The 14,906-nt window shown below is 38.1% G+C and overlaps 1 pseudogene; it reads right to left on the reverse strand.

Moving 5' to 3' along the window:
• Positions 1-13,152, reverse strand: part of LOC123634853 — an 81,657-nt pseudogene extending 68,505 nt beyond the window's left edge.
• Between the last annotated feature and the right edge of the window lie 1,754 nt (positions 13,153-14,906).

Below are 14,906 nucleotides of genomic sequence, written 5' to 3' on the forward strand. Positions count from 1 at the left end.
TGAGTAAGTTGTCCAAAGTTACATGGCCATTTAGATGGATGAACTGGGACTGAAACTGAGATCTGTGCAAGCCCAAACCATGTACTTTTCCCTCCACTCCATTTATGTTTAAAACCCTTTTCTTTATAGCTAAACATCAGAATTCTACAAAGACCAGATAGAAAAGGGGAATAGGCCCAGATGAACTGGAGAGCTCATGCCTTGTTCTAAAGGGATAGCTGCTAACCAGTTTTAGCCATCGCTCCTGTTGTTGCCATGCAGGACTGTAGGTCCAGTGTTTCTAGATCTGACTTTTCAAAAGCCAGAAGCCTGCATTCTGATGTGAAATCTGTCAGTGTTTAAATACTGCCAATCACTTATAAATTGTTTTAATTATGTGGGTCAAATAAAGTATATTTGTTGGTTTTATTTAGTCCTTGCCTTATACTTTGCTTTAACTAACTACAGACTTTCAGATACAAGGAATTAATTAGAACAGCACTGTCCAATAGAAATATAATACCATCCACATGTGTAACTTAAATTTTTCTAGCAGCCACAATAAAAAAGTTTTAAAAAGGGTAAATTCTTTTTAATAATGTTTTATTTATCCCAATATATCCAAAATATTATTTAACATGTAATGAATGTAAAAATGACTAATGAGATATTTTACTTACAGAACATCTTAATTTGGACTAGCCACATTTCAAATCCTTCATAGCCCCATATGGCTAGTAGCTACCATATTGAGCAGTACAGATTGAGAATCTACAAATATCTCCCAGGTGGGACCTGTTTATTCAGAAGTTTCATCTTCACCAGAAAACCATTCCCTACGCTTAGCTGTTATTAAAGTTTGCCAAAAGCCTTGGTTTTCTTTTGGCAAATGAAGGGGAATTTCCCATTCTTTCAGCCACAACAGAACTCGATTTCTTAGGATAAATTGGTGAGCAAGTTTACCTTAGTATGTTAGGGATTTTGCATTGAATAATTTTTTAATGAATGAATTTGTTCAATAAATATCAAGTAAACAAAAGAGTAAAGGATGCCACCTTTTCAAACTGATAATTAATGTTCTGAAGCATAGTACTAGAGTGTTTGTAAATTCAACCCAATGAGTAATTTATTAGAATTATCAATATGCTGTTGTGACACAGTAATTTCATTTAAGGAGCAGCTGCATATAAAACTTCTAGGGGTTAGGAGTGGAGGGCAGTGTGGAGATTAAAAGTGATATTCGTAGAGAACCCTGAATGTATAGTTGGATATTTCTAATGCGTAAGGCATATAATAGGTATAGAATAAGTCAACTTGGGCTGCCATAATAAATACCATAGATTGGGTGGCTTAAACAACAGTAATTTATTTTCTCACAGTTCTGGAGCCTAAGAAGTCCAAGATCAAGGTGCCAGCAGATTCAGTGTCTGGTTAAGGGCTCCCTTCATGGCTTGCACATGGACACCTCCTCATTGTGTCCTCATGTGGTGAAGAGAGAGTGTGAGCTATCTGCTGTCTCTTCCTATAAGGACACTAATCTTATTGGATCAGGATCCTACCCTTATGACCTCATTTAGCCTTAATAACTTCCATAAAGGCCCTATCTTCAAATATAGCCACATTGGGGGTTAGGGCTCCAACATATGGATTTCGGGGGCACACAATTCAGTCCATAGCAACAGGTCTCAGGAATAGAATAAGAGTTTTATTTTCTTTTCTCATGTTTACTTTGGACCTTTTCAAGTCATGTCAGAATCAAGTGTCAGAACCGAAAGGAACCAGAGTAATGCTCTAAGATCCACCGGTCCTCACTTATTTAATTAGTGTAGAGGTAAGTCAAGTACTGAGGCCTCTCAGTTGACTTCCTTTGTAGTGTTCTTTCTATTATGTTGTTCATTCATTCATTGACTCACTCTACAAAAATAGAGCACCTACTATGTAATATTAGGTTATTAAATATGAAATGTCTGATTTCCTTAAGTACTAAGTTTGACAGGTGATGTCTCTGACATTTCACTTTGACACTTCTTGTTTTATTTTTATTGTGAAAGTACATCCTCAGTCTTTCAAATGTGTTGGCTTGCGATTATCTCTCAAATTGTTTTTTAGAGCAATTTTTATGAAACATGGATAAGTCAAAAATTCATGTTATTTTCGAATATGAGTTCCATCTGGGAACTAATGCAGCTTAGCTCAAAATATCAACAAAGTGGGAAGGATGTGGCTAATGAACACACCGTATGTTGATGGTTTGAGAAGTTACCTTCTGGTGATTTTAGTCTTGAAAATGACCCACATGGGCAACCTGAGACCAAGGTGGATAATGATGAGCTGAAAGCTGTAGTGGAAGTGAATCCATCTCAACCTACCTGTGAATTAGCAGAAAGGTTTTACATTACTATTCCAATAATGTTGGACCATTTGAAACAAATTGGCAAGGTAAAGAAGCTGGGTAGATGGGTACTGCATGAATTAAATGAGCGTTGGAAGAGAAATCATCTCGAAGCTTGCTTTTCTTTGCTGTCACAACATAAAGGTGAATGATTTCTACACTGTATTGTTTTGTATGATGAAAACTGGATTCTTTTTGATAGTTGGAAACATTCGGCACATAGTTGGATAAAGATGAAATGCCGAAACACAGTCCAAAACCAAATATTCATCAAAAAAAGCTAATGGTGTCTGCTTGGTAGTCCAGCACTGACTGGTATTACCCACTACAGCTTCATGAAACCTGGTCAGCCAGTTACAGCGGATGTCAGCTGCAACCAGTTGGATGAAATGATGAGAATGCTTGCGATTAACCAGCTGAGATTGGTCAATAGAGGCAGGCCAATGCCCTTGCAAGACAATGCTTGACCACATGTTGCACAAACAACACTGCTCAAACTACAGCAGCTGGACTTGGAAACTCTGTCATCCACTGTATTCACCAGACCTTGCACCAGCTGACGACCACTTCTTCCAGGCTTTGGACCACTTCTTGCAAGGAAAAATATTCAATTCTCAACAAGCTGTGGAAAACGCCTTTCATGATTTCATCACCACTCACTCTTCAGGCTTCTTTGCTGCTGGCATAAACAAGGTACCGTTAAGATGTCAAAACTGTGTTGATACTTTAGGCTCATACTTTGATTAATTACACAGCTTCTTGTTTGAGATATACTAAACTACACTTTCAATTTGAAATCAGACATTTCATATATTACTGGAGAAACAAAGACCCAGACCTCGACTCAGACCCAGGTTTCCTGTATTCCAGTACTGGTTTTATTAGAAAATATAGGCTGGGTGTGATGGTTCACACCTGTAATCCTAGCACTCTAGGAGGCCAAGGTGGGTGGACATTTGAGCTCAGGAGTTCGAGACCAGCCTGAGCAAGAGCAAGACCCCATCTCTACTAAAAATAGAAAGAAATTATATGAACAACTAAAAATATATATAGAAAAAATTAGCTAGGCATGGTGGCACATGGCTATAGTCCCAGCTACTTGGGAGGCTGAGGCAGGAGGATTGCTTGAGCCCAGGAATCTGAGGTTGCTATGAGCAAGGCTGACGCCATGGTACTCTAGCCTGGGCAACAGAGTGAGACTCTGTCTCAAAAAAACCAATATATATATATTAGACCATATCTAGTATTAACATTAATAATAGTTATTAGTCCTTAAGTACCAAAAGTATACCAGTCTGTGCCGTGCATTTTACACACATTATCTGTTTTGATCCTTGCAAGAAGTTTGTGAACATTTATTACATTCTTGTTTTATAGATGAGGAAAAGTGATTTAACCCAGGTCATAGTTTAGAAAGTATCTCTGCCAATGAATCCAGGTCTGACTCCAATGCGCAGATTTTTTTAGGTGTAATGGAAACATTTTTTGGAACTTGTCAACATATCATATGAATATTGTTAGCTTTTTGAGACTGAGCTAGTGTATAAGGCAAAGATCCAACATTTTAAAGTTCAAGTTAAATTAGTCTGGTTGTAGAGATGGGAGAAAGGGGTCTGGAACTTGCGTTAATTGAAATTAGCCAAACACAGAAGACAAATCTCACATATCCTCATTCATATGTGAGAGCTAAACATTAAAACAATTGATCTCATGGAGACAAAGAGTAGAATGATGGTTATCAGAGGCTGGGAAAGGTAATAGGGAGGTGAGAGATAAAGTGAGGATGGTTAATGGGTGCAAAACTATAGTTAGATAGAATGAACAGTATTTGATAACACAACAAAGTGGCTATAATTAACAATAAGTTATGGTACACTTTAAAATAATTAAAAGAGTGGGATTAGAATATTCTTAACACAAAGAAATGATAAATGCTTGAGAAGATGGATATACCCAGATTTGATTATTACATATTGTATGCCTGTATCAAAATATCACATGTACCATATAAATTTATGCAACTGTTATGTACCCATAATCATTAAAAATAAAAAAGGAAAACAAAATAAAAAAATGTATGAAGGGAGCCTGTTACTTCCAGGAAAAACAACTGACAGTATTTGTTATTGATGACAAAATTTGAACTTTCATGTGAAAATTGGAATTTTGGAGGACTTTTATCCACCACTGTGAATGTGTCAGCTTCCCAAAACCTAAAGACTTTTCTGATGAGATCGTGGTGCTATTTATGAATGTGATTTTTTTTATATTGTATAATAAAACCTATCAATATTTGGAAGATATGTATAACTCAGTGAATCAACACATTCCAAATGACAGATGCATGATGATATAAAATTATATTTGGGTAAAAGACTCACTCAAAATGCAAGATAGACCAATGTATTTTAATGCAACAGAGGATGAAAAGTTTATTGATAATGTTTCAGATTCCACATTTCAACTAACTTAACTAACCAAATACTACTTGTCAAATTGGTAGAGTATTAAAGAAAAATACTATTTTATCTGAAACAACTATTAAAATACTCTTGTCTTTTCCAACTATATATCTATGTGAGGCCCATTTTCTTTCTACACATAAATCAAAACAACATACTACAATAGATACTAAAGCCAGACACTAAAGAGACATACAAAAATGGAAACAATGTCAGTTTTCTCGCTTTCTTTGAAAATATAGTTTTTTTCCATAAAAATATGTTATTTATGTTAACGTGATTTATGTAACATATAACAAGATTTATTATTATTTTAAAATGAATTGGTAAAGAAACATTAAAATATGACTATCATAAATATCTATAGATACAACCCACATAAACAAAGGCTCTTTGAAGTTCTCAGAAATTTTTAAGAGAATAAAAGTGTCTCAAAACTAAGAAGTTTGAGAATTGCTACTCTAAATATTATATTAATCATTCAATATGCATATGCTTAATCCTCATAACCATTATAAGTATTACATCTACTACTATTATTTCCATTTTACAAGTAAGGAAAATGAGTTTAAGAAAGTTTAAAAACTTGTCCAAGATTTATATAGTTAGTAAAAGAGAGAGCTTCAAACTCGGGAGATAAGTGTAACAAACAATTTGGTTCCAATGACCAAGAGGGAGGGAAAGATTTCACAAAGAGGGCAAATTTGCACAAGCTGGGAAGAATGAATCAATAGGAAAAGAAGGGAAGGGTGTTTTAGGCAGAGGGGATAGAATGAGTAAAGGCTTTGTGAGTCAATGTCTAGGGCAGGGGCTCCTAACCGTTTTTGTGCCAGAACCCCTTTGGCAGTCTGGTGAAGCCTACGGCACTCTTCTTGGCATAATGCTTTTAAATGAATAAAACAAAATACATAAGCTTGTGAAGGAAGCCAGTTATATATTATACAGACAGCTATAGAAATATAAAAGCCGCAAATATATATGCTTTTTTTTTTTTTTTTTTGAGACAGGGTCTCATTCCATCACCAAGTCTAGAGTGCAGTGACATCGTCATAACTCACTGCAACCTCAAACTCCTGGGCTCAAGTGGTCCTCCTGCCTCAGCCTCCAAAGTAGCTGGGACTACAGGCATGTGCCACCACACCCAGCTAGTTTTTCTATTTTTTGTAGAGACAGGGTCTTGCTATGTTGCCCAGGCGGTCTTGAGCTCCTGGCCTCAAGCAATGATCCCACCTTGGCCTCCCAAAGTGCTAGGATTAGAAGGTGTGAGCTACTGCGCCCAGCCCACTTCTTTCTTAATGCATTAAATAATAAAATCTAGTGGTGACAAGTATTGATAAACATTAATGATATTTCTGCAACAACTATAGAGTGATATGAAAATATCTGTGATTTCTACTGGTGACAAAGTCACAGGTACTGTTCACGTTACAGTGGTTTGTTGTCCAATTTACAATTGAAGAAAATGCTGCATTTCGTTACAGGATAATGGAAATAAAGATGTAAATTTTTCCATTCAAGTTCACAGGTTTAAGGGTCTTTGGACTACAAGTTAAGAACTTCTAGATCTAGGATAAGTCTCATGTTCTTTTATTTATGTTGCCAGTCCTCTGGTGAGGGAAGTCCTAGTGAACAAAGGCTGAATAGGAGCAGCAGCAGTAACAGTGGGAGTAATAACAGAAGTAGCAGTAAGAGCAATAGCAGAAGCCACAGTAGTCGTAATAGTAATAATAGTAGTAGTAATAGCAACAGTAGCAATAGTAATAGTAGCTATTGAGCATTTACTACCTGCCAAGGGTTCATCTAGGTGCTTTACATATAAAGGCCAGGAGTGAGGCTGCTCTCCTGAAAGAGGAAAGAAAGCTGGATAGTCCACAGACTCGGCAAATAATCCAAAGAACTAAAAGTTGGTCATATTTTTAATGTATTAGGCATTCCTTAACTTTCTAGAAAAGGAAATAGAAGAATTTGACTCTGAGTTCAGAAATGATTTGAATCAGCTCTAAAATTCTGTAATTTTTTTGAAAGTCATAGGTGTTGAAATGTTGAGTTACAGCTTTGTAGCTCATGTGAATATGTACTTTTTAATGTGAATATGTATTTTTTAATAGTATTCATAAGAATATAGATATAGTAGAGCATAGCCAAAGTATTCTACAGCCTGCATGAAATATGTTTAAAATTATAAATTTGGGGGGAAAGTTATTAATCTTGTTAAAGTGAATTTTATGGTATTTTTGTACTTTGAGAACTCCAACTTTTTATTATGTACTTTTTCCATTCCAACTAATTATTCTTTTCTCAGAATTACAGAGATACTTTCTTAGTACCACCAATGTAGCACCGAAATATTCTGAGCCCTCTCATGTATCTTTTCCTTTCACAACTGTATTACATGTCCTTTGCAGGCAAAGAACAGATCTAACAAGTATTTTGTATTTGTCACAGTATCTGGGATTGTGGGCGCTTTGATTAGTAGATTAGTTACTTTTAAAATAGTTTGCAAAAGTCCATTTGCAATCAGGCCTCCATGTTCAATGTTACTCTAAGTATCTAGACAATTCTGTTTCTTTCACATTGTCAATGCCATGCGATTTGCTGCTTTTGTATCTATTTACATGGTAACCTAGAACTATTTCTGCCATCACATATTGAAAATTGTTTAAGACACATGCATTATTCTTCTCTAATTGAAGCCACAAGCAGAAATGATGAAAGAGTAAATATTTGCAGTGAGCCTGCGTCTGGATAGCATATAGTTGCTTTGGCGTATAGATTGTTTTGCAGTTCAGTGTCCTTCATTCATTCAGTAAACATGTGTTGAATGTCTTCTATGGTCTAAGACTGCCCAACTCACAGAGAGAAGCCAAAGCAAAGTCCGTGAACCTGAGAGGAGGCATGGTGAAGGTGGAGCTTTCCAAGTTGTTTGCTTTGCTGCATCTTAGTGTGTACCGAACAGAGTGGCAGGTGAAGGGCTGGGGATGTAGGAAAGGGACAGAGAGGAAGAGGTTGTGAGATGTAGAGAAGACGTCTCCCCAGAGGCCCTTAGGCTGTGACTTGGTGTTTTATGGGAGTTAATAGGGATAAGGGCGAAGAGGGACCTGAGGAATTGCTGGCCTTGGAAATTCTGCATAATGGCCTGATAGGGCATTTTCTAAGTCACTACAGGCTCCAAAAGAGATTTAGTATAAAGGGGCAAGGTTTATTTTCTGGTTTGATAACCTAAATAAAATCAGAGTGGGTATTCATATATTTCTGCTTGACATAGAGGCAGTTCCTATAGAGAATAAACTTAATGAAAGAGAAAACTTTTTTTTAAAAAAATCTTTTACTTTTATTATCTGGGTAGCATCATCTTTTACTTTTATTATCTAAGTAGCATTTATTGAGCATCTACTATGTGCCACCCTTGATGTTAAGGGCTTTTAAATATTATTATTGTTATAATCATTATCATTATGATTGTTAACAACAACTAATGTTTATTCAATATTTACTATGTGCCAGGCACTGTTCTAAGAGTTTCACGTGTATTAACTCACCTAATTCTAGCAGCCTTATGAGGTAGGTGCAATTATTTCCCTCATTTCACAAATGTGGAAAGTAAGGCACAGAGAGGTCAAATAACTTGCCCGAGGCCACACAGCTAGTAGGGAGCAGAGCTATGATGTCAGAGAAGTATCAGTATGCTGTCATATTTATTAACAGAGGTGATGTTATATTACATGCCTACTAAGTGCCTGTCACTTAATAGATACCCCTATATTTTTGTCTCCTCCATCTTCCCCCTTGCCTCCCCATCAACTTACTAAAAGAATGGCTTTGTAACTTACAAGGAGAACCCACACAAATATTTACATTGCTTTTTGTTTTTCTCATCATCATTCTTAGGCTTTTTGGTAAAGGTGCTTATATGACATGAAACATAATAAAAAAAAATTTCCTTTTCACAATTGATCTTAGCCAAAAGACTGAGAAGCGATGAAAATTTCCTTTTCTTAAAAAAAGTGAATACTTCATTTACTTACCTTAAGCAGTTTAGTGGCTAAAAATGCAACTTTAAAAATGTATATAAGCACAAAAGCAAATAATGTAATCAAAACGTTTGTACCCTCATAATATTCTGAAATTTAAAAACAGAGAAAAAAAAGAAAAAAGTATATAAGAAATCCTAGAAGACGAAGGAAGGAGGGAAAGGAAAAAACATTGATAGAAAAATTCTTAGTTCCCAAGTAACGTGCTAGAAACTTTACGTGTGGTTGCTCATTTATTCTTCCCAACAGTCCCTTAAAGTATTGATTATCTTCCCTATTTTGTGGATAGGATATCTGAGGCTAAGAGAATTCAGGCAGCTTCCTTGTTAGCAAAGGGTGGAGCCCAAAACTGTCTCTGATGTCTACAGTGCTGTTGCCTTCCCCACGGACCCAGGAACCACGTCTTTAAAATATTAACCCCAGAAAGTTCCCAGCTTGGGAGTTCAAATAAGAAAGAGGTGATGCTAAAGAGTTTTACGAAGGCTGAATGTTACTGGCAAAAATCACTCTTTTATTCCAAACAACTTCCTGAACAACACAGCTGTTTCCTCTTTTGAATCCTTGTTGGCTAAGTTAAGCAGCATTTGTCCGAATGCTAATCCTTAGATTATGCATCTCTTAATCAATTTGGCCATAATTAGGGTGAGCTTACAAACTATCATTCCAAGAATAATGATTGCCTTTAAGAAGCAGTAAGAAAAGCATCAGTATCATTCTTTGCTATTCCAGAGCCCTGTAACCACACTCATCGCCTGTGATGGGTGGCAGAGGCAGTGGGGCAAAGGGCATGGTCGTGATTTTATTTCTACAGGCAGGTGACTGGGGGGCATACAGCAATATTACCGTGGGCCTGGGCTTTGGTTTAAGGTTAGTTTCTGTTTTCATGTTCGCTTTTCTGGCTTGACTCTCTATTTCAGGCAAAGGAAGAACATTTATTTCATCTACATCTTGCTACTATAACATTGTGCATTGAGGGATTAATAAACATAATGATTTTCTCAGTTAAGTGTGTCTTCATTTATATAACTTCTTTTATCTGAGGAGCTTAAGGCATTTTGTAAGTATTGCCTCTGTCTTAAATAATATGTGAGACAGCGTAAAATAATTCTTTCAGCTCTTGCCAATAGCACGTGAACCCCGAGATGGGGGACTGTATTTGTGTCATTCATTATGATAGCCCCAGTGCCTAGCGCGGGGTGCTCAGTACATACCTATGGTTGAGTCTCTTCTTACCTCAACTGAGGGTAAGAAATCAGATCTTGTATTGGTTGCCGGTTTTCTCCACATTAACCCCTACCCCTTTTCCCTTTCCCAGAACCTCTGGCAGTTTTTTAAAAAGCAGAGTAAACAAAATCAGTCTGAAACTCAGTTCCTACCAATTCTATAGACTCCTCATTCTAATATTTGTGACGTTTTTGGCGCAGCTGTCTAAATTTGTAATCACTATCTGCAATTTCAAGTCTGTTTATCTAATAATCTCTTTCTTCTGGGACCTTCCATGCCTCCTGCTCAGTTTTGTTTTGCTACCCACCATGCCCCAGGGTGCCAGGGAGTCTGAAAGCAATTTTTTTCTGACTTTTGAAAAAAAAATTTATGAGTGTGGAGACTGAAATCCACACAGATTGAGAAAGATGCAGGTTGATCCCGGGCTCAAGGGGTTGCTATGGGGTAGCCTCTTCATGGTCTCCAGGGGATTCTTTCAGGTGGCAATCATTGCACACCTCTTTATCAGGCATTTTCTAGGTATGAGGATTGTAGAGATGTGATAGTCTCCATCTTCAAGGAACTCACAGTCAGGGGGAACACAGCCTGCAACACGAATAACTGCAAGGTAAGAGAAGTGCCTGCAGGAGTTCTATGAAGGGGTGATACAGGAAAAGCTACACGGAAGAGATGACAGTTGAGGGATAAGGAAGAGTTACTATCCCATTGGGGCATCCCCTTGGTGTATGGGTGGGCACACCTGTGGCATTCTCACCCAGCCCCAGTCCCTCTCCTTACAGCATGTGAGAAGTTCAAGGCTAAATGGTATGTTTTATTTTGATGTTTGGCAGGCCACTTTCATAAGTGGCTGAAAACTATGAAATGTGAGCAGCAGACATCGATTGCCTTTTCCTTCTGTAGCTTCTATTTACCCCATACCCGACCCCTGAAATCTCCCTCTTAGAGATCCTCTCAATCCGTACGTCTCCAGAGGTAGGCAGGTGACTATGAAGAGGATGTGGTTATTTATTTAATTACTCTTATTTCCCTAGACACATTGTGGGATGTGATCCCTTGGTGGGCCATGAAATCAGTCTGGGGGGTTGGGAGCATCATTCTTTTAATGAAACAGAAGATAATCACCTGTAATAAGGGCAAGAGTCCTTTTGTGAATTTTTTTCCCTTTTATGAATAAAACATACATATAGAGTATAGAGTAATGGTTAAAAGCATGAACTTTGGAATTATACTATCAGAATTCAAATTCTAGGTCTACCACTTATTAACTGTTATGAGAATTAAATGAGAGCTGTAGATAAAGAACCAGGAAAGAGCCTGGCACATAGTAAGCACTCAATACATGTTGGCTACTCTGTTATTACTGTTATTACCAGATAATTCTTAGGATCCAGAGATTGGCTCTTACGGGATGGAGGTGAAAGTCTATCCCTGCTTTTCAAGCCCCCAGATTTTGCCAAACAAACTGAAACTTTCTTTATGATTTTGTTAGGGAGAAAAAACTTACCAGATGTTTCTTGTGTATGCTGATGCTGCTAGAAGATGCCACACTGGCGATTGCCTTACAAAACCAATAGCAGGACTATGAAAATAACTAGTCTTTAGCTTATAAGCCTTCCCATTAGACAGAGGGCACGTATATTCATCTTTATATCCCAGTGTTTCCCAGGGTACCTGGAAAATAACTAAATGTTACTAAACATCTCTTAAATTTGATCTTTTATCTTTTGACGCTTTTCTACCACCTAAAACTCCTCTGTCCTTTGTTTCAAGGAATCTTTCTTGGTTCTTAAAAAAAAAGAAAAGAAAAGAAATGAAATGAAAACCAACCCTGCTCTCACTCCTCCCCCTACCAAGGCCCCAGAACATGCAAGGGGTGTGAGCACACACACCCCACACACGTATTTGATACTATATTAATGACTTCACAATCTTCAGGGATATTGGCTGTTTTTAAGCATCAGTTATACATCCTTGTCACCGAACTCATGCTTTCCCACTTTATCTCACTCAGAACCCATGGATGAATACCATCTGGTCCTCGTGATTTACTGCACGGAGTCCCCAAGTTGCTCCATACCTTTCTCCTCAGAGACCAAAGAGTCCCTGTCAAGGCCGTTCTCTGCTTTGCCATAAAATGTGTCCTTGGAACAGGAATTTCCCCATCGTCTTCTTCAATAAATACTGATTCAGAGTATTCATTTAGCTGCTTCTCTCCTTCATCATTCCGTTTAATATTCTCCTTCTAATGAAAGTTCCTCACATAACAGGCATAGTCACCTTACGAAATGCCACGAACTCTTTATGACTATTATTATTTATCTTGATGTTTCTACATGTTTTTCCCATTATCTCTTTGACCTCCGATAGGTCTTAGCTGGTACAGCTTGAGTTCCCATCAGAGTGTGTGGCCTACAAAGAATGTTAATTTTTTAATAGAATGGCTTTAAAATAGTTTTTGTTGGTTTTTCTACTCTAAAATGTTGTGCCTAGAAAATTTGGAAAACTTAGAAAAGTAGAAGAGGATGTATCTTTATAAACAATCATTTGTAATCCTCTTTTGCCTAAATGGTGTATGTTTTAGGGGCCTACCATTTGCAATTCTTTGTGAAACATAGGCTCTCTGATTTCTCCCTCTCCTGCCCTTTTATTCTTGTGTGTTGCACGGCAGGAGTGGTGAGAAATAGCACCTTTCCATACCTCCAGCATGGTTAGGGTGTCTCCTCACTCAGCCTTCATGAGGGATATGTCATCAGGAATGTCCTGCAGGGAGCCCCGGCCCCTGAAGGCCTCAGCCACGGGGTGGCACGGAGCACAACAGCTCACCACATTCTCTGTTTCCATCTAACCCCACTTCCCCAACAACTCCGACTACCTCGCCAGGTCTTCCTTTTTATCTAATTCCTCTTCTACCAGCCCCAGTTTGCTTACAGACCTTCTTCTCTCTTACACCTCAGCAAATTTCAGACTGATCTCATGTAACTGACCTCTGACTTGGCCCCTGGAACCTCCCTTCGCTGATGGAGCCACCCTGACGGAGACTCAGGGCCAGTTTGAGCAGAGCCATGGTGATCTTCAGGCTGCTTCCTCCCGGCTTCCCCCTGGGCACCAGAGTGCAGTGAAAGAACCTGGCTTTGGAGTCAGACCACGTGAGCTTGAATTCTGGCCTCTCACTGTTTGGGCTAGTAGCTGAACCTCACCAAACTTCCTATTCCTTCATCTGTAAAATGGGACAATAATATAGTCTGCTCTTCTAGAACACAATTTTTCCTTTATTATTTATCTAACTCATATAATGCATTCTATGAGTCAAATATTATTTTTGAGTGCTTTACAGATACTAACTCACTCATACAGGTAGTTACAATCCTAAGAAAGCTTGGGTTATTTATTCACTTATGTGAATTATTTATTCGTTCATAATGAAAGTTTCATTACAAAACAATTGCTTCAGTGGACAAAAAAGGGTTAGGAGCTAGAGAGTTTCAGACTTATAACGGTTTAATTTTTCTTGTGGGATTTTCAACATTAAAGTTTGTATTGAAAAAGAATAGCTATAAGTATCATAGTGGGTTGAATGCTGCCTCCCTTCCCCACTCCCACCACCCCACCACCCCACCACCCCACCTGAAAAGATATGCCCACTGGGAATCTGTAAATGTGACCTTGTTTGGAAAAAGGGTTTTTTGCAGATGTAGTTAAGGCTCTGGTGATGAAGTCATTCTGGATTAACTGGGTGGGCCCTAAATCCAATGACATGTATGTTTATGAGAGACAGAAGAGGAAAAGACATACAGACATAGGAGAAAGTTTCATGAAGACAGAGATTGGAGTGACACATCTAGAAGCCAAGGAATGTCAAGGATTGATGGCAGCCATCAGAAGCTAGGAGAAAGTTCAGAAATAGATTCTCCCTCAGAGCCTCCAGGAGGACCCATTCCTTCCGATGCCTTAATTTTGGACTTCTGGTCCCCAGAACTATAAAAGAATAACATTCTGTTGTTTTAAGCCACCAAATTTGTGGTAATTTGTTATGGCAACCCTAGGAAGCTAATAACAAGCATATTTTATTATTGTGGACTAAAACTCACAAACTGAGGGATCAAAACAGAGCAGAAACAAACCTAAAAGTCACAAAATTATGAACAAAACATAAAACCAGATCAAAGCAACAGGTCTCTGGACCTTTAAAATAAATAGCAGTATAGGTTATAACTACAAACAGTTAACAACAGAACACAAGGCTGAGTAAGTTGAGCCAACTGCTCAAACAAAGCTGCTAAATGTTGCTCTATTCTTGGATACCAGCTTTTTTTTTTTTTTGGTAGAGATGGGGTCTTGCTATGCTGCCCTGGCTGGTCTCAAGTGGCCCTCCTGCCCCAGCCTCCTAAAGTCTTGGGATTACAGGTGTGAGCCACTGCACTGGACCAATGCCAGCTTTTTAAATGATGAGGTGCCAATTCCCCATTGCAATTGTGTAGTGACCAATTGAAGTCCACATGATGCAAAACATATTCCTTACTTAATCTACAAAGTTATATCCAGTAGTCAAGTACAAATTTGAGCAGAAGAAATACCTGCATGTATACTATTGCTTTATTCTGAAGCTTACAAATGGAATGATGCAAATGCAACTCCTAGCACATTTACTGGCACATAAGAAGTGTTTTGTTTTGTTTTTTTTTTAATGAGACAGAGTCTCACTCTGTTGCCCAGGCTAGAGTGCTGTGGCATCAGCCTCGCTCACAACAACCTCAAACTCCTGGGCTCAAGCAATCCTTCTGCCTCAGCCTCCTGAATAGCTGGGACTACAGGCATGCG

This window comes from Lemur catta, chromosome 3 (genome assembly GCF_020740605.2).
Source record: "Lemur catta isolate mLemCat1 chromosome 3, mLemCat1.pri, whole genome shotgun sequence".
NCBI classification, from domain to species: Eukaryota; Metazoa; Chordata; class Mammalia; order Primates; family Lemuridae; genus Lemur; species Lemur catta.